General features: G+C 49.0%; 1 long non-coding RNA gene across 1 annotated transcript in view; it reads right to left on the bottom strand.

Moving 5' to 3' along the window:
• LOC146869611 (uncharacterized) overlaps positions 1–16,569 on the bottom strand; it is a 161,389-nt gene extending 144,820 nt beyond the window's left edge. The window contains exons 1-2 of the long non-coding RNA XR_014981451.1: positions 16,455–16,569; positions 15,942–15,996 (exon numbers count right to left, since the gene is read on the bottom strand). This is a non-coding gene — a long non-coding RNA (uncharacterized LOC146869611). The remainder of the gene's footprint in view (positions 1–15,941; positions 15,997–16,454) is intronic.
• Between the last annotated feature and the right edge of the window lie 5,437 nt (positions 16,570–22,006).

The raw sequence follows: 22,006 nt of genomic DNA, 5'->3' as shown, positions 1-22,006 counted from the left end.
ATATTGCTGTCTTTAGCTCCACCTGGGAAGATCACCTGGTCCACCTGAGGAATGTTTTGGAGGCCCTGCAAAAAGCAGGCCTAACTATCAAGGCTACTAAGTGCCAGATAGGGCAGAGTCAGGCTGTGTACCTGTGCCACCTTGTAGGTGGAGGCCAGGTTCAACCATTACAGAGCAAAATCCAGACCATAATGGACTGGGTTGCTCCAACTACCCAGACTCAGGTGAGAGCCTTCTTAGGCCTGACTGGGTACTATAGGAGATTTGTCAAAGGGTATGGATCAATAGTGAAACCCTTGAATGACTTAACTTCTAAGAAAATGCCCAAAAAGGTTCAGTGGACAGCTAGCTGTCAAAAGGCATTTGATGACCTGAAGCAGGCCATGTGCACTGCTCCCATTCTGCAGAGTCCTGACTACTCCAAGAAGTTCATTGTCCAACAGATGCATCTGAATTGGGGGTAGGGGCTGCACTGTCACAATTGAATGATGAAGGTCAGGATCAGCCAGTAGCTTTCATAAGCAGAAGGCTGACCCCTAGAGAGAAACGTTGGTCAGCCATTGAGAGGTAGGCCTTTGCTGTGGTTTGGGCTCTGAGGAAGTTGAGGCCATACTTGTTTGGTACTCACTTCCTTGTTCAGACACACCATAAGCCCCTCTTATGGCTAAAACAAATGAAGGGTGAAAACCCCAAACTGCTTAGGTGGTCCATTCCCCTACATGGGATGGACTTTACAGTGGAACATAGACCTGGGAGTAACCATGCCAATGCAGATGGACTCTCTAGGTCTTTCCAATTAGAACATGAAGACTCAACTGGTCAATGTTAGTTTAATGTCCCTGTGTTTGGGGGGGTTGTGTAGGAGAGTAGGATCTGCTTCACATGGGTACCCCCGCTTTTTGCTGGTGTTTCACTGTTTTTTGACCTTAGTCTGGCTGTGGCCCTGCTTATCAGGACCCCAGCCTAGCTGCTTCCTCTCTAAAATGGTTTCCATGTACATTAGGTACATATCTAATTGGATTCTGGAGTGCCTTATAAGCCCCTAGTATATGGTATACTATGTACCTAGGGCATTGGTACCTCAGAGGCCTACCAGGGGCTGAAGCATGTATTATGCCACCCCTGGGAAGCACTCCAAAATGGCACCACAGGTCTGCTACTGCAGCCTGGATAAGGGTGTGCTTGCACCCCTTACAGTGGTATAGGCTACCTATACCACTACCATTGCACACACATATAAAACCTATAAGTCACTCCTATGGCAGGCCTTGACAATCCTGAAGGCAGAGTGCTTGGTTTTATTGTGAGAGGGTGCCAATCCATGAGCAGAGCCCCTCTGCAGCGTTCGGAGTGCCTCCTCTGATGCTGTTTGTGGTGCAGCCCGACCATATACTCTTAAGTGCATTATAACCTCGCGGTAAATGCTAACTTTGGGATGGCTGCACGGAAACATGTCATGTTTGGTGTCAAACGCTTTGGAATACTACCCCCCCCCCCCGCCAGTTCTGGCGGCGGGGATAGCATTCCACCCTTCTAGAGGGAGAGACATGTTCACACTGGTCTAACCCGGTAGGACTTTCTACAGCCCTGGCATCACAAAATGGATGCCTCTGCCACAGACACGGGTCTGGCCTCCTGCTGCTGACCGAAACTCCGGCAGGAGATGCCTGGACAATAGGTTTCCTGTCCCAGGGAGGTGTAACCACCTCCCCAGACAGGCAGATGTGTATTGGGGCTGGGCGGGAGCACTCTCTGGTGCTTTGAAGTCCTGCACTGGGGGCACACTTGGTGTCCCTGTGCATAGGCCAGTTCAAAACGGTTGCAGGGGCTACCTGCCCCTGCTCTTGTGCGAAACTGGACAAAGGAAATGGCTGTAACCAGTCCTCTTTCCAAACCCTCCCATAGGTGGGTCCCTAGAGTATGTCCAACCCCCAAACTTAGTATAAGTATGGGAACCCAGTCCTTGCGACTTTAGATTACCCTGGACGAAACTCTGCAACATATATCCTTGACCTTCGACGTTCTACTTTGACTAGAAGACTGAAGAGATCTCCCTTGGGGTCAAGGAATGACTCCCCTGCTTGGCAGGCACCAAAGAAGCAACTTACCGGTCTGCATCACTGAAGCTCCCGCCAGACGCCGAAGTCTTTGCATCACCAGATGTGGATTGCCAGACTTTCCCGATGCTACCCTGCGTCCACGGCAAAGCTGAGGCCCGTGGCTATCGTGGGTGACGTGGAACCGTGACCCCTGGACACCATGCACTTTTGCAGCAACACTATCTTCCTGGTCCTCCTCGAAGTTGTGCTTTGGGCTCCAAGTAGCCCCAGCCTTGAGCTCCTCTCCTGCACCGAAGATTGCTGGCCTCCACTCCATGAGTGACCCGTGGGCCAGTTTCAAGTGTGACCGCTCGAGGCTCCTTCGCGATCGCTAGCCCGTTAGCTAGTAGGTCCCCACCGAGGCAACTCCTTTTCTAATTGGGCTTTCCTGGTTGCTCCAGGCGTGCCCAGACTTACCCTTGCTGGGTGAGTCCCTCAGACCTTGCTGGTCTGCACCGCAGACCATTCTCTGATTTCCAGTAACTTGCCGTTGCCAAGGCTTGTTGGGTCTAATCTGGTCGCCGACACCGCAGCACTCGACAGACTTCATGGTACAGCTCGAATACAGCTCCTGGTCATCATCGGCGCCTCCTGGACCTCGTGGCTGAAGAGTCAAGACACCCGTCTACTCACCTGAAGCACCCGACATCTGTTGGCATTGGTTCATCCAGCCCTCGGTCACTGCCAAGTGACCCAGACTCTGTCCCGTCTGCTTTCAGGTTCCTTCCACCATCCTAGATCCAGGCTTGGATCTCTTCGGACACTTCTCCTCTTCACGGCAGCGCACTTCTTCACCAGCTTCCATTGAAATCGATGACGCGACCCGACAACAAAAGACACCTATGCACCCGGCTTCCCTGGGTGAGTTAACACAAGAACTCCAGTGCTCCCGTGGGTGCTAGCCCTAGAACTTCCTAAGTCAAAAAGGGTTTGGTCCTGACTCGATTCTAAGGGTCCTAATCTTTACATTTCCAAACGCGACATTGCCCATAGAAGGTAACGGGAACCCACAGTTGTATTTACACACTGAACACGGCCTCCTTGGTTCCCCTGTGTCACTACCTTGGGTGGTTCCTTGGGGTCCCAGCGATTCTACAGGCTCTAGGCCTTGTGTCTAGTTCAGTCGTGTTTCTTATACCACTTTATTGGAATATGGTTTGGTACGCCCCTAGGGCCCAAACGTGTATTTATGCTATTACTGTTGATTGCTAACTTGTAAATTAAGTACTTCGAACTCCAGTCTCATAAAGAGACTAGAGGGGTGTGTTTTTATCTTAAATACATATATTTTAAATATATACCTTGTGTGGTTGTCCTTTCATTTGATCATTCAAGAGATTATAGACTGGAAAAACAAGCTGCTTTACATTCCTTCAGGACTTAGCCTGAAGGCTGCTCTCCATAGCTACCACTAGGATAGCTTTAAATAAAGGTTGTCTTTAACCTATTCACCACAATGCTTTGTTTGGACTGATACAAGGTGCCCACTATAATTAGTGGACAGCATATATCAGGCCAACTTCTCACAGGCTGTGCAGAGTGTGGAGGTCTGTGCAGAGTGTGGAGGTCTGTGCAGAGTGTGGAGGGCTGTGCAGAGTGTGAAGGGGAGTGCAGAGTTTGGAGGGATGTGCAGAGTGTGGAGGGATGTGCAGAGTGTGGAGGTCTGTGCAGAGTGTGGAGGGATGTGCAGAGTGTGGAGGGATGTGCAGAGTGTGGAGGGATGTGCAGAGTGTGGAGGGCTGTGCAGAGTGTAGAGGGATGTGCAGAGTGTAGAGGGATGTGCAGATTGTAGAGGGATGTGCAGAGTGTGGAGGGATGTGCAGAGTGTGGAGGGATGTGCAGAGTGTGGAGGGATGTGCAGAGTGTGGAGGGATGTGCAGAGTGTGTTGCGGGCTGTGCAGAGAGTGGAGGGCTGTGCAGAGATTGGCGGGCTGTGCTGAGAGTGGAGGTCTGTGCAGAGAATGGAGGTCTGTGCAGAGAATGGAGGTCTGTGCAGAGAATGGAGGTCTGTGCAGAGCGTGGAGGGCTGTGCAGAGCGTGGAGGCCAGTCCAGAGCGTGGGGGCCAGTGCAGAGCGTGGGGGCCAGTGCAGAGCTTGGAGGCCAGTGCAGAGCATGGAGGCCAGTGCAGAGCGTGGAGGCCAGTGCAGAGCCCAGTGTAGAGTGTGGAGGGCCGTGCAGAGCGTGGAGGGCCGTGCAGAGCATGGAGGGCCGTGCAGAGCATGGAGGGCCGTGCAGAATGTGGAGGGATGTGCAGAGTGTGGAGGGATGTGCAGAGTGTGAAGGGCTGTGCAGAGTGTGGAGGTCTGTGCAGAGAGTGCATGTCTGTGCAGAGAGTGGAGGTCTGTTCAGAGTGTGGAGGAATGTGCAGAGTGTGGAGAGATGTGCAGAGTGTGGAGGGCTGTGCAGAGAGTGGAGGTCTGTGCAGAGAGTGGAGGTCTGTGCAGAGAGTGGAGGTCTGTGCAGAGAGTGGAGGGTTGTGCAGAGAGTGGAGGTCTGTGCAGAGTGTGGAGGGCTGTGCAGAGCGTGGAGGCCAGTGCAGAGCGTGGAGGCCAGTGCAGAGTGTGGAGGGCTGTGTAGAGGGCTGTGCAGAGTTTGGAGGGCTGTGCAGAGTTTGGAGGGCTGTGCAGAGTGGAGGGCTGTGCAGTGTGTGGAGGGCAGTGCTGAGCGTAGATGGCTGTGCAGAGCGTGGAGGGCTATGCAGAGAGTGGAGGGCTGTGCAGAGTGTGGAGGGCTGTGCAGAGTGTGGAGGGCTGTGTAGAGGGCTGTGCAGAGTTTGGAGGGCTGTGCAGAGTGGAGGGCTGTGCAGTGTGTGGAGGGCAGTGTGGAGGGCTGTGCATAGTGTGGAGGGCTGTGCAGAGTGTGGAGGGCTGTGCAGCGTGTGGAGGGCTGTGCAGCGTGTGGAGGGCTGTGCAGAGCGTAGAGGGCTGTGCAGAGCATAGAGGGCTGTGCGGAGCATAGAGGGCTGTGCAGAGCGTAGAGGTCTGTGCAGAGTGTGGAGGGCTGTGTAGAGTGTGGAGGGCTGTTCTGAGCGTAGAGGGCTGTGCAGAGTGTGGAGAGCAGTGCAGAGCATGGAGGCCAGTGCAGAGCGTGGAGGCCAGTGCAGAGCGTGGAGGGATGTGCAGAGCGTGGAGGGATGTGCAGAGTGTGGAGGGATGTGCAGAGCGTGGAGAGATGTGCAGAGTGTGGAGGGATGTGCAGAGTCTGGAGGGATGTGCAGAGTGTGGAGGGATGTGCAGAGTGTGGAGGGCAGTGTGGAGGGCTGTGCAGAGTGTGGAGGGCTGTGAAGAGCGTGGAGGGCTGTGCAGAGCATGGAGGGCTGTGCAGAGCGTGGAGGGCTGTGCAGAGCGTGGAGGCCAGTGCAGAGCGTGGAGGCCAGTGCAGAGCGTGGAGGCCAGTGCAGAGCGTGGAGGCCAATGCAGAGCGTGGAGGGCTGTGCAGGGTGTGGAGGGCTGTGTTATGTTATGTTAACGTAATTTGTATAGCGCGCGATTACCACAAAAGGTGTCCTGGCGCTGTCCATTACTCCATAAACCCAGCTCCAGAATTATTTGACAAACAGCCAAGTCTTCAGTGCTTTCCTAAATTGAAGTAAATTTTCCATGCAACGCATGTGAGAAGGCAGACCTTTCCACAACATTGCCACACCGTATGAGAAACTACGGCCACCCCAGTTGACTTTCTTTGTTAGGGGGACCTCGAACAGATTAGCATCAGACGATCGGAGGTGTCGGGCAGGGTTATACCTTCTAAACCTGTTGATCAGGAAGCCTGAGCCTTCTCCGTGTAGGGCCTTAAAGACCAAACAAAGTGACTTAAACTGGACCCTACACTTAATAGGAAGCCAGTGTAGGTCTCGAATGGCCTTAGATATATGAGCAGATTTAGGGAGGCCAGTTAGGAGTCTGGCTGCGGCATTCTGCAGCAGCTGTAGTCTGTGCAGCAGCCCTTCCTGAATGTTGAGGTATAGACTGTTGCAGTAATCTAATCTTGATGTTATCAGGGCCACTACGACAGTCTGTCGATGCTCCTGAGGAAGAAGGAACAGAATCTTCCTCAACATTCTGAGAATGTATCTAGTTTTGGAGGCTACCATCTTTATCTGTAATGTCATGGATAGTTTGGCATCCAATACCATTCCAAGGTTCCTAACTTGATTTACCGGAGTGGGAAGTGCCCCCAGTTCCTGCGGCTACCATGCTGGGGTCCAAAAATTAGGGTTATTCCCAAATAGCATCACCACGGTTTTGGTAGAATTTAACCTGAGGCAATTGTTTGCCATCCATCGAGCCACTTCTGACATACAGGACTGAAAATTCAGGTCGACCCCAGGTTCATGACCGGGTAAAAGAGACACAACAATTTGCGTATCATCCGCATAGGAGGTTACGCTAAAGCCGCGGTTTCTGATAATGGGCGCTAGGGAGGAAACATAAATATTAAACAATGTGGGACTCAGCGAGGATCCCTGTCGGACCCCACAGGGCAGTGAAAAAGATTGAGAAGCAAAGTTTTCCAAAGAAACTATTTGGCTCCGATCGGAAAGAAAGGAGTATAATAGGTCCCATGCCTTATGCTGGATTCATCTTTTCCTGAGTTGGTCCATTAACAGGCCATGATGGACCGTGTCGAAAACAGCGGATAGGTCCAAAAGGATCAATGCTGCTTTTCCACCCCGATCCACCGTGAACCTGATCTGATCCGTAGCCGCAATCAGCGCGGATTCGGTGCTATGTCCCTCCCGAAATCCGTGCTGCGAAGGATCCAGAAGTGAAGTGTTCCTCACAAAGGTTTAAAGATCTTGGGAAGGGTAATCCTTAACCGATTAATTGAATGGACCGAGGACAATAATATTGTCTCGGACATTCAATATGGATTTAGATCTGGGAGATCCACTAGTGATCAATGTCTTAATTTATACATGCTAGTCGCCAAGTACACCATAACAAGTAACTAATCCATTTATTTAGGATTCATGGATTTGGCGGCTGCCTTTGATCAAGTAAATAGGGAGAAATTGTGGCTAATGATGACCCAACTTGGTATCGATCAGGGATTGATCACCATTCTTAGGGAGTTACACAGAGACACCACAGCTAGGGTACGCTATAACAATGAAGGGGGCCTTACTGAAGCTTTTGGGTGCTCAAGCGGGGTAAGACAAGGGTGCATTCTTGCGCCCTTTTTATTTTCCCTTTATATTAATAAGCTAGAGCAGACCCTGATTGCTTTAAACACTGATTGCCCGAGAATTGGAACGCGTCAAATACCAGTTTTACTATATGCTGACGACGCCGTATTGTTAGCCCGCACCCCGAAAAGCTTACAGATTTTAATCGATGGCTTCGTGAAGTTCATGGGATCCCTAGACCTCTCAGTAAATTTGGGCAAATCATTCGTGATGAGGGCAGGGAAAAAATCATGGACCACATTTATACATAGAATTGGGTCTCACACACTGGAAAGTGTACAACTCTTCTCCTACCTAGGGATATTGTTTGATGAGAGATTAAAATTTACATCCCTGGTAGAAGAGAGATGTGGGAAACTGATATCTTCAAATGGCGCAGTGACCAGCTATGGGCGCAGACTAGGTAGATGGTCCCCAGAACAAGTATTGCATTTGTATAACTCCATCTGTTGTTCTAAAGTTCTGTATGGAGCTGAAGTCTGGGGCTTTGTAAACACCACACAACTACAGCGGGAGGAAAACAAAATATTGCGGTCCATTCTTAAAATCCCGCAGAGTCCCCCAGCGATCATCGCCCATAGAGAGCTAGGGAGACCATATATTGAAGACACGGTCAAGCTCAGACCGATCCTGGCGTGGCTCAATATTTGGTTAAACACAGAAGCTAAGTTAAGCAGACTAATATTGAGCGACTGTCTAGGAAGAGAGAAATGCATGAAGATACCCTGGTTTAAATATGTTATGGTTACTTTAGAGAAGTTGGGTCACTTAGAACTTTTCACCAATCCATCAGTGATTAGAGCCCAGGACAAATTAATGGTAAAAAGTCTGTTTGCGGCCCAAAGGAACACAACCAGAAAGATGGAAGAAGGGTCCAAGAGGTCAGTGAATTTGCACAGTCAGATCAAGAGCACAGTGGGAATGGAACCCTATCTCTGTTTATTGTACAGGATAGATTTTTAATATCCCGTTTTAGGCTCAATCTTTTACCTTATTTATTGGCGGACCCACAAGGGTACACGGTACCGATTGAGCAGAAGAGTGCCTGCGGCTGCGACAATCGGTCTCCGCAGGACACCCTTCATTTTGTACTTTTCTGTTCTTATTACTCCACACCCAGGCGAAGTTTTTTAATTGATATTCTGAAAAGGGCTAAATTGACTCAGGCATACTCAGCATTATTGTTTTTACAAAGGTTGACTCTGTGTTGTATACTGAACTTTATCAAAGTAGCACTGAGACTAAGATTAACTAAAGATCAGGTTTAAACTGCGTCCGTTTAGAAGTGGTGTACCTGCTAGGTGATATGACTGTTTTATTCTGTTTTATCTTTATCAAATGTTCTTCTTGATTGATTTAATTGCTTTTTAAAAAAAAAAAAATGAATGAGATTCTGTATTGTGTACATGTGCTTTTATGGTGTTTTTAACATCCGAATAAAGAACTATTGATTGATTGATTGATTGACTAGGTCACAGGCTATAATGTCAAAAGCTGGACAGGCCCTGGATTCTGGAATAATGGACCAGGTGCCTCACAAGAGGAGGAGCAGTAGGGTTAAGGCAGAGCCTTCCCACCTGTCTCAGGAAACTGATCAGTCTCCTCAGGGAGATGATTTTGAGCCTGAAGAAGGAACTGTCCCAGAGGAGCTTGAACCTGATCAGGTTAAGTTCTTGGGGACAGGGGGCCCTTCCAGGTCTGATCTGAGCCAGGAGCAGAAAACCTGCCCCTCTCTTGAAACCCTCAGACAGCAAGCTGCTGATGAGGCTGCTGAGAATGCTAGTGGCACCCATAAAGTTTATTGGGATGATGGACTCCTTTACTCAAAGAGTAGAGACCCCAAGCCTGATGCATCCAGGAGGTTGGTTATACCTCTGAAGTTTAGGGGTTTCCTATTAACACTAGCCCATGATATTCCCCTAGCAGGACACTTAGGCCAGAACAAGATTTGGGACAGAATTGTTCCTCGCTTTCACTGGCCACACATGTCTGAAGACACAAATGAGTTTTGTCGCTCCTGTGTAACCTACCAAGCCAGTGGCAAAGCAGGTGGCACTACAAAGGCCCCCCTGATACCACTACCTGTGGTGGGGGTTCCCTTTGAGAGGGTAGGGATTGACATTTTTGGTCCATGGATCCTCAAACAGCATCTGGGCACAGGTTTATACTGGTGGTAGTGGATCGTGCCACCAGGTATCCAGAAGCTATACCCCTAAGGACCACTACAGCCCCTGTAGTGGCAAGAGCTCTCTTGAGTGTGTTCTTAAGAGTAGGTTTTACAAAGGAGGTAGTATCTGACAGAGATGCAAACTTTATGATAAGTTACTAAACCCCTTGGCTGCGGCGGATATTCCGCCGCAGCGCTGGGGGGGGGTTAGGGGGCAGCGCGGTGGCACTGTGCTCATGACGGAGCCACTCCGTCATGAGCCACGGTTGAGCTGTGCTCATGACGGAGTGGTTCCGTCATGACTCCTCCCACTTGCGCTGATCGCCCGCACAGGCGGGGAAACAGCGCCGCGTGGGAGGAGCGGCCGCCAACGGCCGCGGCATGACGGAACCACTCCGTCATGAGCACAGCTCAACCGTGACTCATGACGGAGTGGTTCCGTCATGAGCGGGGAAGGGGTTAACTGCAATGTGGAAGGAATGTGGAGTGAATTACAAATTCACCACACCCTATCACCCACAATGCAATGGTTTGGTTGAAAGGTTCAACAAAACCTTAAAGGACAGGATCAAAGGACTCCCAGAGAAGCTTAGGCGAAAATGGGACCTCTCTTGCCCTGCCTTTTATTTGCATACAGGTAGGTGCCTCAGAAGGGGGTTGGCTACAGCCCATTTGAATTTCTGTTTGGTCACCCTGTCAGGGGTCCATTATGTTTGGTGAAGGAAGGATGGGAGTTACCTCTCAAGCCCCCAAAGCAAGACATAGTGGACTATGTACTTGGTCTCCGCTCCCGGATGGCTGAGTATATGAAAAAGGCAAACAAAAACCTTGAGGCTAGCCAGGAACTGCAAAAAGCCTGGCATGACCAAAAGGCTGTATTGGCTGTTTATCAGCCAGGGCAGAATGTGTGGCCCCAGCAGCTCTCCAGGACAAGTGGAGTGGACCCCACACTATTGTTGAACAGAAAGGGGAGGTTACCTACTTGGTAGACCTTGGAACCCATAGGAGTCCCATAGGGTTCTCCATGTCAACAGGCTGAAGCCATATGTGGACAGGGCTGACATGGGCTTGCTCATGGCAACTGGTGAGGGACAGGAGGAAGAGAGTGACCCACTCCCTGACCTCCTCTCACAGAACCCTGATGATGGGTCAGTAGATGCTGTAGCCTTGGCAGGCAGCCTCACTGCCCAGCAGCAAACTGATTGCAGACAGGTTCTCAATCAGATCAGACACATGTTTTCACGGACTCCAAGTCAGACTACCTGGTGCACTCATGAAGTGAACACTGGGGACAGTCTGCCTATTAAAAATAAGATTTATAGGCAACCTGACCATGTCAGTGACTGTATCAGGACTGAAGTCCAGAAAATGTTGGATCTGGGCGTGATTGAGCCCTCAGATAGCCCTAGGGCTAGTCCAGTGGTCCTTGTGCCAAAACCTCACACCAGTGGTGGAAAAAGAGAGATGAGGTTTTGTGTGGACTACAGAGGCCTCAATGCAGTCACTAGGACTGATGCCCATCCAATACCAAGGGCAGATGAGCTTATAGATACATTGGCCTCAGCCAAGTAGCTTAGCACATTTGACTTGACAGCTGGCTACTGGCAGATCAGGCTAGCTTATGATGCAAAGCCAAAAACAGCATTTTCTACCCCTAATGGGCACTATCAATTTGTGGTAATGCCCTTTGGTTTGAAGAATGCACCTGCCACTTTCCAAAGGTTGGTGAATACAGTTTTCACAGGCCTGGAAGCTTTTAGTGCAGCATATCTAGATGATATTGCTGTCTTTAGCTTCATCTGGGAGGATCACGTGGTCCACCTAAGGAATGTTTTGGAGGCTCTGCAAAAAGCAGGCCTAACTATCAAGGCTACCAAGTGCCATATTGGGCAGAGTCAGGTTGTGTACCTGAGCCACCTTGTAGGTGGAGGCCAGGTTCAACCTTTGCAGAGCAAGATCCAGACCATAATGGAATGGACTGCTCCAACTACCCAGACTCAGGTGAGAGCCTTCTTAGGCCTGACTGGGTACTATAGATGATATGTCAAAGGGTATGGGTCAATAGTGACACCCTTGAATGACTTAACTTCTAAGAAAATGCCCAAAAAGGTTCAGTGGACAGCTAGCTGTCAAAAGGCATTCGATGACCTGAAGCAGGCCATGTGTACTGCTCCCATTCTGCAGAGTCCTGACTACTCCAAAAAGTTCATTGTTCAAACTGATGCATCTGAATTGGGGGTGGGGCTGTACTGTCACAATTGAATGAAGAAGGAAAGGATCAGCCAGTAGCTTTCATAAGCAGAAGGCTGACCCCTAGAGAGAAACGTTGGTCAGCTATTGAGAGGGAGGCCTTTGCTGTGGTTTGGCCTTTGAAGAAGTTGAGGCCATACTTGTTTGGTTCTCACTTCCTTGTTCAGACAGACCATAAGCCCCTCTTATAGCTAAAACAAATGAAGGGTGGAAATCCCAAACTGCTTAGGTGGTCCATTTCCCTAATGGGGATGGACTTTACAGTGGAACATATACCTGGGAGTAACCATGCCAATGCAGATGGACTCTCTAGGTATTTCCACTTAGAACATGAAGACTCAACTGGTGAAGGTTAGTTTAATGTCCCTGCGTTTGGGGGGGGGGGGGGTTGTGTAGGAGAGTAGGATCAGCTTCACATGGGTACCCCCACTTTTTGCTGGTGTTTCACTGTTTTTCGACCTTAGTCTGGCTGTGGCCCTGCTAATCAGGCCCACAGCCTAGCTGCTTCCTCTCTAAAATGGTTTCCATGTACATTTGGTACATATCTAATTGGATTCTGGAGTGCCTTATAAGCCCCTAGTATATGGTATACTATGTACCTAGGGCATAGGTACCTCAGAGGCCTACCAGGGGCCGCAGCATGTATTATGCCACCCCTGGGAAGCACTCCAAAATGACACCACAGGTCTGCTACTGCAACCTGGGTAAGGGTGTGCTTGCACCCCTTACTGTGATATAGGCTACCTATATCACTACCTTATACAGACACATATAAACCTATAAGCTGCTCCTATGGCAGGCCTTTACAATCCCGAAGGCAGAGTGCTTGGTTTTATGTAAGAGGGTGCCCAAGCATGAGCTGAGCCCCTCTGCAGCATTCGGAAATACTTCCTTATGGTTGTACTGTGATACAGCCATACCATATACTCATAAGTGCATTATAACCTCGCGGTAAATGCTAACTTTGGGATGGCTGCATCAAAACATGTCGTGTTTGGTGTCAAACGCTTTGGAATACTACCCCCGCCAGTTCTGGCTACGGGGGTAGAATTCCACCCTTCTAGAGGGAGAGACATGTTCACACTGGCTAAACCCTGTTAAATCCTTTCAAAGTCCTGGCATCACAAAATGGATGCCACTGCCACAGACACGGGTCTGGCCTCCTGCTGCTGGGGGAAACTCCGGCAGGGGAGGCCTGGACAATAGGTTTCCTGTCACAGGGAGGTGTAACCACCTCCCCAGACAGGCAGATGTGTATTGGGGCAGGGTGGGTGCATTCAGAGAATGTTTTTGAGACACTGCCTGGGGCACACAAGGTGTCCCTGTGCATAGCCCAGTTCAAACCGGTTGCTGGGGTACTCAGCCCCTGCTCTGGCGTGAAACTGGACAAAGGGGAAGGGGTGTAACCACCCCCACCCCAGGCCCACCCATAGGTGGAGCCTTAGAGTTAGTCCATCCCCTAAACTTAGTATAAGTATAGGAATCCAGTCCCTAGGACTCTAGATTACCCTGGACGAACCTCTAAAACATATATCCTGGACCTTCGACTTTCTATCACGACTAGAAGACGGAAGAAATCTCCCTTGGGGTCAAGGAGTGACTCCCCTGCTTGGCAGGCACCAAAGAAGCAACTGACTGGTCTGCATTACTGAAGCTCCTGCCGGAAGCCGAAGTCTCTGCATCCCCTGAGGTTGACTTCCCCAAGGCTACCCTGAGTCCACAGCAAAGCCAAGGCCCGTGGCTATCGCGGGTAACGTGGAACCGTGACCCCTGGATACCGTGAACTTTTGCTGCAACAACACCTTCCTGGTCATCTTTGAAGTTGTGCTTTGGGCTCCGAGTAGCCCCAGCCTTGAGAAGATTGTTGGCCTCCACTCCACGAGTGACCCGTGGGCCAGCTTCCAGTGCGACCGCTTGAGGCTCCTTCGTGATCACTAGCCCATTGGCTAGCAGGTCCCCACAAAGGCATCTCCACTTCTGTTGGGGCTTTTCTGGTTGTTCCAGACTTGCTCTTACTTACCCTCACTGGGTGAGTCCATCAGACCTTTCTGGTCTGCACTGCAGTCCTTTCTCTGATTTCCTGTGTCGTGCCATTGCAAGGCTTGTTGGGTCCTTCCTGGTCGCCGACACCGCAGCACTCAACAGACTTTGTGGGACAGCTCGAATCCGGCTCGTGAACTTCATTAACATCTCCTGGACCTCGTGGCTGAAGAGTCAAGACACCCATCAACTCACCTGAAGCACCCGACATCTGTGGGCATTGGTCAATCCTGCCCTAGGTCACTGGCAAGTGACCCAGGCTCTGTCCCCACTGCTTTCAGGTTCCTTACATCCTAGATCCAGGCTTGGATCTCTCCGGACACTTCTCCTCTTCACAGCAGCAGCAGTTCTTTGCAGGCTTCCATTGAAATCGACGGCGCGACCCGACACCAAAAGACACCTATGCATCCGGCTTCCCTGGGTGAGGTAACTCGAGTACTCCGGTACTCTCGTGGGTGCTAGACCTAGAACTTCCTAAGTCCAAGAGGGTTTGGTCCTGATTCGATTATAAGCGTCCCTAATCTTTGTAATTCCAACCGCGACATTCCCCATAAGAAGTAATAGGAACCCGCAGTTATGTTTCCACACTGCATACAGTTCCTGTGGGTCCCCTGTGTTCCTACCTTGGGTGGTTCCTTGGGGTCCCAGCGATTCTAGAGGCAATAGGCCTTGTGCCTATTACAGTCGTGGTTCTTATACCACTTTTTAGTATATGGTTTGGTACTCCCCTAGGGCTCAAACGTGTATTTGTGCTTTTACTGATGATTAATCACTTGTAACTTTAGTACTTCGACCTCCAGTCTCATAAAGATACTAGAGGGGTGTGTTTAACCTTAAATACATATATTTTGAATACATACCTGGTGTGGTTGTCTTTTTATTTGATCATTCAAGAGATTATAAACTTGTAAAACAAGCTGCTTTACATTCCTTCAAGACTTAGCCTGAAGGCTGCTTTCCATAGCTACCACTAGGATAGCTTTCACATAAGGTTGTCTTTAACCATTCACCATAAGGGGTTGTTTGCACTGATATAAGGTGCCCACTAGAACTACTGGACAGCATATATCAGGCCACCTTCTCACAGATAGAGCATGAATGAGTGGTAGAGAATGAATTGTATCGCCGTACCATCACTGGTGAGGTCTTACTGTCACAACTGCTGACTTTTAAACTGGGGCCCCGGGATGGCGTCCTAGCGTCGGATCCTGTGATTCTAGGCAAATCACTTAATAGCTGCAAACCAAGTTATGCTTGAGTTACTTACCCAGAAAAGTTGCAATGATCAGATGAGCTGTTTTAGATGCCTATTAAAACCTGGGGATTGGATGGCTCGTGACACGAAGCAGACAGCTTCTGAGGATTCTTTTCAAAAGGATTTCCGGGCTTTTGGCAGAATATGCCTCCCCACATAAAACCCCCGCAAAGCATGTAAAGAGCCTTAATCAGCCTTTTACCATCTCCATTCCACAGCTGTTTGTCTGTCATTTGATGTATTTTAGAATTCACAAAAAATACCGCAATAGAAAAAATGTTGGAATGATGTTAGTGAGAAAAAACTGAAGAAACCAATCCACAAAATTACAGATTGTACCTGTGAACAGTATAGAGTTTAAAGACAAGAACCCTCACTCACCAAGATGGTGACATGCTTCATCACTGGGTCCCCTCTTATACACAGTGTCCGCAAGGTACTCTGTGTGGGCTACAACTCTCCCGCAGGAGAGGAGCACGAGGTGTTCTATACTCCAATGTGAGTGTGTGAATAAGGGGCAGAGTGCAAAAAATAATGTCTAATGTGAATCTAAAACCATCTCAATGTGGAGAAAAATTATTTAATGGCTCTCCCTGAAGGATGGATTAAAATAAGTAGCGTGACGATAGGAAAACAAAATTTCTTATCTGACTAGGTCAGGTCAACATATTTCTGCCTGTTGATATAAATTCATGGCATTCGTCAGGACCATTGTCTTGTCGCTCTGCTTAAAATATGAGACTAAAAACCATACTTAAATTTTGTAGGTATCATGAATGACCAGCATCATTGGGTCTTCTTTCTGTAATACATGAAAATAATAACCTTCAGTATCTCACATTTTTATTCCCAATATCTATCACCAAGTGTATATACATTTTGTGCCAAAAAACACCCACGTGGCACACAAGTGAATATGAAATGAAGAATATTGTCCTCACCATTAAGCAGTGAATTACCTGCCAATACCCTTCAATGGTCCTTGCGAACGGGTGTCTAAAATATTTTAAAAAACAAGCAAGTACACACAAATCAACACATCGTATTGAGTTACAAGCGACTCTATCCTGTTTATAATGATGTGCTAAAACAATCATGTAAAGGACTCCCAGTTTAAGGTCACAACATTTCACTATCCATAATAGTGTTTTGATAAGTGGAATTGGTAGATAGTTTAATAATCTCCTTCCTAAGTCATGGCACACAAGTTACTATTTTTTGCTGCCCTCACTCGTATAAATATTGCCTAAAAAAGCAAATCCAGGCATACACATGTCTTAGCAAACAACGTCTGCAAGAATGATATCTTCCACAGCGCGCTCTTATTTCCATAACAAATCGCTGTTATATACGTGAGTGTAAGCTCGAACAGCGATAGGTTTTCGAACGGCAATAAATATAAAACATAGAACAAGCGGAACACAAAATAATCACAACGGAGGAACCAGACTTACCGACTCACTCCGTACGCCTCTCCCAAATGGAGCAGACGCTGTTGAGACGGGCACGGCCTTATATTCTCATCTCCATCGTTCCGCACAGCAACGCGACCCGGAAGTAAACAAGAACTTCCGGTTCGCGTTAAAGCAAAAAAAAGGTTCCGAGTAAGATTTATAATTAACTCGGGACACCACCAATATTAATTATTTCGTAGCGGTATCATTATTCACACTAGTGGGCCCATATACAGTAAACAAAAATAGATAACTGTTTAGAACTACAACTCGCTATTTTCATTTTATTCGTGCCCCAATATAGTGCATTATGGGACATATAGTGTGTATGTTTGACAGGTAGTTTGCTGTAACCAAGGTGAAAATTACAAAAATGTACGATTTGATGTATTTTACCTTATTAGTTAATTTGCTCAGGGAAAAAATATGAAAACGTCATAATTCTCTCTGCCTATTTTTCCTTTCCTGGTGACGTTTTTATATTTTTCCCTGAGACAGTTAACTAATAAGGTAAAACATATTATTCATGGCAGAGAAACCTGTCACAGTGAATGAATCTCGATTGTGTGTCTGGCAACAGAACGATGCAGTAGGTGAAGCCCAGTAATGATATAGGGGAGACGCATCGCAACGCACTCGGGGGAATGGCTGACCCTGCAAGAACCGCACCACAAGCCCCAGGAGCCTGAGGGGCAGCGACAGCATCGGCGGTCCCGCCCCCTTCCTACCGGGGACTTGAAATTGAACCTCGCGTCTCCCGCTCCGAGGGACACGCATCGCAACGCACTCGGGGGAACGGCTGACCCTGCAAGAACCGCACCACAAGCCCCAGGAGCCTGAGGGGCAGCGACAGCATCGGCGACCCCGCCCCCTTCCTACCGGGGACTTGAAATTGAACCTCACGTCTCCCGCTCCGCGGGAGACGCATCGCAACGCACTCGGGGGAACGGCTGACCCTGCAAGAACCGCACTACAAGCCCCAGGAGCCTGAGGGGCAGCGACAGCATCGGCGGTCCCGCCCCCTGAGGTCACGAGCAATATCTACAGGCCCCACATCCCGCCACACGGGACGCGCGTGGGCGAAGCCCAGGCAAAGGGTGGGCCGTCTACGGCCGTCAGAGGTCGAAGGAGGTCGGGCCGGGCCACCCCCCCAAATCTTCGTAATGGGTAAGCGCAAACAAGCAGTGTCTATGGAGGGGAATGGGAAGAAAGCAAAGGTTGCCAGAAAATCGGACTGTATAATTTCTTATTTGTCATCTGCTGTTGGGGTGTTATCCAAAGAAATTGCTAATGCAGAACAGGAACTTGGCCTGGTACCTCCCACTCTGCCCTGCGAAACTACTGATTGTGTGGTAGTACCCAGCATACCTCTGGAACCTGTGGTGGTTGTGTCTAATCCACCTGTAGTAAGGGACCCTGTTATTTTTACCCAGGGTGTGGTTGATCAACGGGGGCAACAGGCCCATGGTAACGCAGGTCCTGCAAGGATCTGCAAGAAGAAGATCCTGAAACGGTCTAAAACCCCCAAAGCTCTGCAGCCTACTGAGGGGCCATTAGGGATCCTTACGGCGGACCTACTAGAAGACATAATCACCTCACGATTAGAACCTTTACTGGTGGGCATCGCTAAAGACATTGTTGAGACTTTGAATACCTGTGTGGCTGACCTGCTTAACCAATGTACCAAAATTGTAGCCTTTATTAAAGAGTTTAGTTTACATTAAGTGGGGCCAGTCAGGCCATGCATAGCCCACATAGGCCAGAGGGGGGCATGGGAGTATCTTCTGGGCCAATGATCCAATCATGTTGGGATCGGTAGTACCCCTGGTAGGGTGAAGAGCACGGACCCACCCCTTTCCACTGCGCAGCCGCTATTAGGCAATCATACCTGTGATAATACGCCACGTGCGGCTAGTAATGATGCAGCCCAGCCCTTGGGCCGGAGTGTGAGGCAGGCTAGGAGCAGCTCGGTTACCCTTGACCTTCCCCCGGAATCGGCTCCATTGGTGGCTGTTTTCGTAGGGGTTCCTCCGCTCCGTGAGGGAGTGTTGGAATCTACGCACGACTTACTGAGGGCGACTAGATCTTGGTGCACTGCCTCCAGCTGAGGAGGACTAGACATCTCCCCCAACATCATCATGGCGAGAAGGGTGGGGTGGGTGGGGCGGCGGCCGAAGCGGCTTGTGGGTGATTGTGTAATAGCTAATTTTAATAGCCCGGACATTGCAGACAGATTGTTTTGGGATGGGTCTGAGGTAGGGCATAGGGGAATTAGACCAGTCCCCCTAGGGTTTTTCTACCCACCCCCAACTAAATTCTCATCTGGTATACACAGTCATCTGGTTGAAGCTCGTGCTGTTAAAAACACCCCCCCCCACCCCCGAGGCAACAACCTACGTATAGACAGCCGTATATGGTGGGGTGTCAAAGATCTGGGGTACCGTTAAGGCCTGGAGACCGTCAGTTACCAAATAATGTTTCTCTGCCCCATTCCTCCAATCTGATCTTGAACAACTGTTATTCCCCTTCTGTCAAATCTGGAAGCTGATGACTGACTGACAGTTACGGTTCAGCCAGCTGAACCCTGTCTTGAAAACCCTGCTGGAGGGGCTAGTTGTAAATTAATTAGTTGGAATGTTGCCTGGACCAGATCCAAGAGAGCGGATGCATCCTGGCTCGATTTCCTAGGTAAACATGACATTATTGCCATGCAGGCAACATGGGACCCCTCAAGCAACTTCTTTATGGATGGTTATTCTAGCTATGTGGTACCGGCAGCTTTGGGTGGGGCGGGACGAGCGAAAGGGGGTCTAATATTCCTTTTTGCACTTCATCTGAAGGGCACGTTCACTCGTCTGGTCTCTGGTTTGAATAATTTTCTCTGTGTTGAATGGTTCATCTCCCATTCCATGAACATTCTATTGATTAATTTTTATAATTCTAGGGACTGTGTTGTCTTTAATCAACATGTGGTCGCTTTGCAAAATTTTATTTTAGAATACAGTCAAAAACAAAACTCTGGTTTCGAGATCGTCCTCATGGGTGATTTTAATGTTCATCCCTGTGTTGGTGAGTGTCATGTGAGGGCCCATGAAGCTCCTGAGGGGCCTTCAGGTGCTGTGGCCCCCCATTTTGAGCATACTAAGCAGGGGGAGGCCCTAGAGGATTTCCTTGCCACTATCAACATTTTTGAGTCTAATTTTATAGAGGTTGGGGGCAGGGCTATTACGTACAAAGGCTCTACTTTGGGGTCAGTGATAGATTACATTTGTATGTCTTCTGGCTCCTTAGCTAGGGCTAGAGCTTACAAAGTCGTCCCGTCTGCCCATAGCGATCACAACCCGGTATATCTGGAGTTGGTTTTGCCTGAGAGTTTGGGTGGTTTGCGCCATGATTGCCAAAGAGATCTTCCCTTGATCACGAAAGACCAGGGTCGTAGGGTCAAATGGGCCAAGGTGGTCCCTGCAATTTTTCTGGAGGAGCTTTGTGCTAAAATTGATGGGCCTTGGGCCATCTGCCTTAATGATAACTCGCCTGCGGTGGAGGTGGTTAGGGCCTTTGAGGCTATCTGTGCACAGATCTCCAGGGATCTGACTTCCTCCAATACCCGCCGAGGTAGCAATCACTCAAGATGGTTTGACGGGAGTTGCTCTAGGGCCCATAGGATCCTGCACCAGGCGCTAAAAAGTAGTCCTAGGGATAAGGGGGCAATTGCAGTAGCGAGTGGGGCTTATAAAGAGGCTATTGCCAAAAGGAAAAAGGCAATAAAATCAGAAGCTTGGGACAATCTTCTATCTATCGATGCTCTACGGGACAGCGGTAAGTTCTGGGCAACAATTAATCACCTTTTTTTCTCGGGCACCGAGGGCACTGTCCTGGACTGTGTAATCCCGGATGAGCAATGGTTTGACCATTTTAGCAATATGTATGGGGCGGGTGGTTCAAGTCCCGTAAGTAGTAGCACCTTTTTAGTACCCCATTCTTTGCCCTGCTTATCTTTTGATCCTTTGGACGTGGAGAGAGCCATAAAGGATTCTGCCAGTAATAAGGCACCGGGCCCTGACGGAGTGCCGGCAGACCTATATGGCTCCTCTCCTAACTTATGGGCAAGGATTGTAGCAAATGTTTTTAATGCTGTTTCTGGTTACAGGTTCCCCACTTCGTGGGCTACAGCGGTAATCATCCCAATCTTCAAAAAGGGCCAACGTGGAGACGCTTACTGCTATAGACCCATCTCCCTGTTAGACTCTGCAGTGAAGATCTTGGGCAGGGTCTTACTTCTTAAACTTAGGGATGCCTTAGACAGTGAGGGTATTTTGTCTAATTTGCAATATGGGTTTAGCGCCAATAGGGGGACTTTGGATCAATGTCTAAATCTCCAGCTTTTAATTAGTAAATACACGGTGGCGAAGGACGGGTCCCTTTTTATGGCTTTTATGGACCTGTCTTCTGCTTTCGATCTAGTTAATCGGTCAAAGTTATGGTCCATCATGCTGGAATTGGGTATTGACCCTCCCTTAGTAAGTTTTTTAGCAGCACTTCATCAGGACCTCTCTGCCTCAGTGAGGGTCACTCAGGATGGGAAACGCACTAAGCACTTTAGGTCAGAGAGAGGGGTGAGGCAGGGGTGTATCCTTGCCCCACTCCTCTTTACCATTTATATCAACGGCCTGGAAAGGTCCTTGGGGATCCCGAGGGCGGATGCTCCACGTGTAGGGGATCTAGTTATACCGGTTCTCCTATACGCGGACGACACTGTCCTGTTGGCCCGCACTGGTGTGGGGCTTCAGAGATTGTTGGATGCCTTTGGCGCCTGTATGGCTGTTTGACCTTAAGGTGAATATAAAGAAATCCCATTTTATGGTGGTGGGGAAACAGGGCAAAAAGCTTAAATCTAGATCTTTATTCTGTAACGGGGAAGAGATCATTAGAGTAAAGGTTTTCTGCTATCTGGGAGTCCTCTTTGACGAGAATGGAACTTGGGGCCCGCAAATCAAGCTAAAAAATAACTCTGTAACCAGGTTTACTTCTGCGCTGTTGAGTTATGCTAAAAGACTGGGGGCAAGACCAATGGAGGCCCTGCTGAAAGTTTAAACTTCGAAAAGCCTGGCTATCACCACCTATGGCGCGGCACTGTGGGGTTATGTTATGCAGGATATGATCCAAGTGGTTGAAAATAGATTCTTGAGACATTTGTTCTCAGTCCCCCAATCGACTCCTGTTTTTTCTATCCACGCGGAGGTTGGTTTGGGCTATGTCACGGACAAGTTGAAGATGGCCCCATTGTTGTGCTGGGTGAAAACCTGCTAAATCAGGAAATCACTCTTAACCATCTGATTCTTAACGACATCTTAGCCATGGACTATGCTAAAAGAATACCCTGGCTGGAGTACGTCAGAGCGGCGTTTTCCCGTCTTGGGCGTCCTGAGCTCTTTTTATCCCCATCACGTATTGTCAAGGCAGATATAGCTTGGATTAAGCAGTCTTTTATAGATAGGGCTAAATTGGATCTCGAAGAGAGAGAACTTTTAAAACCATGTGTTAGAGCGCAT

This window comes from Triturus cristatus, chromosome 1_1 (assembly GCF_964204655.1).
Source record: "Triturus cristatus chromosome 1_1, aTriCri1.1, whole genome shotgun sequence".
Classification (NCBI taxonomy): Eukaryota; Metazoa; Chordata; class Amphibia; order Caudata; family Salamandridae; genus Triturus; species Triturus cristatus.
Note: the sequence above shows the minus strand (reverse complement) of the source record. Positions and strands in the feature narration are given on the sequence as shown.